We start from the raw sequence: 4,463 nt of genomic DNA, 5'->3' as shown, positions 1-4,463 counted from the left end.
TGCTTGATAAATACTTTGGTATGGTAGATAGGCTAGTGATGTGGAAAATAAAAGTGGGCTTTCATGCTCACATGGATTTTAATTGTATTATTAATATGGTATTCACCATAAGGCTACAAGTTGGGGAGTGTGGAAGGCATGTGGAGGAGTGTGTGTAGGTGCATAATTAAGAAAGATTCTTCTAGAATGCCTACATGGAAGAGGAGAATTCCGCCATGTGTAAGTGGGATCTCCACCTACATGCCACTTAGACTTGGCTATTATCTCATCACACTCTTAAAGTCAAAAAGTCTTCAATTTAATAATCAATAGAAGACTTAGCCTAAGAGGACAATTGATGGTGACATCTACCCTTATGTCACTGAAGGGTTGAAGATTTTTATGTTGTAATTTGTAACAATGGAAGAGAGGGTGATTCTCCACCTATAAAAGAAGCCCTCCTCTCCCTTTCAAATCAATGAATGAAGCCTCCTCAATTGAGCCTTTTGTGTCATTGCCATTCTCTTATCTTTCAAACCCTTATTCAAACACTCCCTTTACATGTGAATATCTCATTCAGCATTAGCTCCTCATGTTTAACCCAATTTTGGACCTCTTTGATGATTCATGATAAGTGGGATAAGGAGTTATTATCTTGGTGGGCCTGTGACTTCTCAAGGTAGCCCTTGCCTTATTGCCGCCCTCCTTTGGAGGTACCAATGGTTTTAGCTGTAATGAGCATGTGGAAAGACTTTGGGGACCATAGGTAAATCTTTATGATTGTCCTTTGAGCAATGTTAACCCGTACCCTCTAGCTTGAATCATGAAGGAGATGAAAGGCAAGAGGCTATGTGAAAATTGAGGTTTCATGCAAAGAGAGGGAAGTGCAGTTTTGTGGTCCAATACCCAAATTTCAACCGGTAATTACTCATCACTCGGGTATTGGTTTCTAAAATTGATCATATGGCTAGGAAGCTCTTTATATTCTCTTTCCACTCATGTAACTAATTTCTTAATCCTTTACTTCAGTGATGATCAGAATTTCTCCCAAAGTTACTAACTTTTAGTCTTGTAGTAAAATGCTCATAACTTTTCACTCGGTTGCCCGTTTTTGAAAGTTTTTATATGGACGCGAAGCTCTCTTCAAGCTCTATGCACCTGTGTTATCCTCTTTTGCATAGTGTATATGGATTCAAAACTACAATTCTCTGTGTATCTCTATTTTTATAGACTTTTGGCCATTCTTTCTTCTTAATAACGATTAATTCCTCCTAATCTCTTATCAAAAGGCAAATCCCATGTGTCATCCTCTTGTAAGTAATTACTATATTCTTTTTCTTTAATATTTTTTATCCAAATCACCCAATTCGAACGGATGTACCTTACCAACATTCCCCGTATGTTTCCGTTCACATAATCCTGAGTCAGAAGATTTTCTTCCAACAAAGAATTGCCCTCTTGTTTGGAGCTGCAAGACTGGTAGAAATTCTTGCTTCTCCGGAGCCTTTCATCTTTCCTTCCATGAATTATGATCTCACCTTTGATGTGTATATCTTTATCTTAACCTAGGGAGAGAAAGGGAGGTGAGGAGGCTCTGAGGTTTCATACAAGTGTGTTTTGATTCTAAGAAGTGACCGAAGTCAAAACCCCAACTTTGTGTCACATCTTTTTGGTGGAGATGGCGGCAGGTTTTACTTAGAATTATTCTATTTTAACCTCAAGGTCCCACATGATTAAAGGAAAGTTATTTTGAAATAAGTAAATTTCCCTTGTTGCTACTCATCTTTTGGTGTAAGATGTTCAACATTCCGGTGTTCCAAGGATCAGAAGGAGAAGACCCGGGGAGTTATCTCCGAGAGTTTGACGGGTTGGTCTATGAAGGAGAGGGTAGAAATACTTCTGGATTTCTTGGAGGGTGTGGCCTTAACTTGGCATGAGGCTTTGTCAAAGGAGTCCAAGAATGATTGGGAAAGGTTGACCAAAGCAATGAAGGAGAGATTTGGGACAGTGGAGTCACCAAATGCTTTATGATTGCAATTGGATCAGATTTTCCAAAAGGAAGGAGAGTCAGTTTCTACCTTTTCAGTGAGGTATGAAGCCTTGTTCATCAAATATCAACAAGCTGCTTTACATGTTGTTGCTTCTTCTTCTTCACCTTTTATGGGAGATTCAAAGAGTTCTTTAGCAATGGAGCACCTTAAGATGAGCAAGTTTATCAGAGCTTTGGATCCCCGCTTGCATGGAAAAGTTCTTAATAAAGATCCCACTAATTTTAAAGAGGCTGTTCGTATTGCTTTGTATTGAAGGAGGCCACTCTTCATATTGAGTCCACATTCCAATCTTCTCCGAGTGTGCCGACCCCACCACGAGTAGAGATAGCCTCAACATCTCAGGTACAAGCTCCATCCTTGGATCATAACATTGCACAACTTATGGTAGAATTTGCTGATTTGAAGTTACACTTAGTCAATGCAAGGCCACCTAGGGTTCCACGAGTTGAGGATAAACCTAGGGATAGAAGTAGTGTCATGTGCTATGAATGTCAAGAGAAGGGGCACTATCGCACTAAGTGTCCAAAATTGAGGAAAAGAGAGGATAAAAGTTTAGCTTTTTTTGAGGAAACATGCTCAGAAGAAGAGGAAACATTGATGCCATTAATGGGAAAAAGGGGTCGTAAGACTAGAAGCCAGGAAGAAGAAGAATAAGAAGATAAATCTGAAGAAAAGGAGAAAAATAATAAGAAGAAGAAGTCGTCTAGGAGAAAAATTGGACAATCTGACTTTCCTCTTGGGACAAGGATCTCTTAGTTATGACCTTTTAACAGATCTTGGGGAGAAAATGGCACAAATCACATTTGGGCAGCTTTTGGCACTCTCTCCAAAGCTCAGAAAGGAATGGGGCAAGCTGGCTAGCATAAGGAAATCTAAGAAAAAGAAGAAGAGAGATAATGGGACTCCTATGGCTCAAAAGGTGGATATTGATGTAGGAGATGATGTGCCTATGATTGATGTCATCATTGAGGGGCAAACAATTTCTAATGCATACATTGATGGAGGTGCGTCAATCAATGTCATGAGTGAAAAAACAATGAAAGATGCTGATTTAAAGTTTTCTACTAACTCTCTCTATCGCATCAAACTTGCTGATAATACTAGGGTGAAAACCTTAGGAATTGTCAAGAATTTGGGAGTGGATGTATGTGGTATTTCTGTGCCTACAACTTTCCAGGTCATTCCTACAAAGCCTGATGCTAGGGCTTACCCATTGATATTGGGTAGGCCATGGCTTCGCCAAGTGAAGGCGATTCAAAAGTGGGAGATAGGTGATCTTATTCTACAAGGTGAGAATAAGAAGGTCCACTACAACATCAAGAGTCGTCGAGCAAGAAAGTGGTAAGAGGTGAACCTTCAACTTCCAAAAGTTCAGAGTCAGAGTCATCTGATGAAGAGGAGACAAGTGGTAGCTCGGAGGATTCCATCTCAGAAGGGGAGGTGGAGGGAGTTGCATTTGGTCTTTCCCTGGGAAGGGATCGAGGGGATGCTGAAGACAATGGAGCCTTGGAAGGGGAAGCTTCTTCAACCATGTGCAAGAAAGGAGATGTGGACCTCACTAGTCTTCACCAACAGAATGAACTTCTTCTTGATGAGTCCATAGCAGGTACTGAAAGGGAGAATTACTCAAAAATGTTGGATGGATTTCCTAACCTTTTTGCAAATAGCGACTCACAAGTATGCCAAGTTACCCTAGTAGAGCACAAGATTGATCTCAAGCCCCAAAGTAAGACAGTGGGGTACAGCGGCTAAGGCATTTGGTAGTCGTGCAAGGAGCAGAGGTGCTTAAGAAGGAGGTAACTAATTTGCTTGAAGCTGGATTTATTTTTCCAATAGAGAATTCAAAGTGGATTTTCCCAGTTGTAGTCACTCCCAAAAGGGTGGAAAATGGCGTGTGTGTGTGTGTGTGTGTGGACTTTCGCCCTTTGAATGCATGCACAAAGAGGGATTATTATCCTCTACCCTTTCAGGATGAGATTTTGGATCAAGTTGTAGGTCATGAGTTGTATTCAGTGTGTGATGGATACTCTAGATACTTTCAAATTTGGATTTGTGAAGAAGATCAAAGGAAAACCTCATTTATCACCCCTTGGGGAGTGTATGCCTATAGGGTGATTTGGCTTGACAAATGCACCAGCAACTTTTCAACGCTTCATGAGTCAGGTATTTGCACCTTACTTGGGAAAGTTTATAAGGATCTTTTTGGATGATTTTTGAATTTATTCAAGCCGCATGGATCACTTGGAAAAGTTGAGGTTGGCCTTGCAAAGTATCGATGATGCAAAAGGATGTCTTAATCTTGGAAAATGCCGCTTGGCACGAAGGAAGGTGGTTCTCTTGGGACATGTTATCTCAGAAGAAGGCATAGAGATGGATTCTGAGAAGGTGCAGGCAATTGTGGCCCTCCCACCACCTACCAATGTAAGGGAGGTA

Source organism: Cibotium barometz, chromosome 45 (assembly GCF_041138505.1).
Source record: "Cibotium barometz isolate CiBa-2024 chromosome 45, ASM4113850v1, whole genome shotgun sequence".
NCBI classification, from domain to species: domain Eukaryota; kingdom Viridiplantae; phylum Streptophyta; class Polypodiopsida; order Cyatheales; family Cibotiaceae; genus Cibotium; species Cibotium barometz.
Note: the sequence above shows the minus strand (reverse complement) of the source record.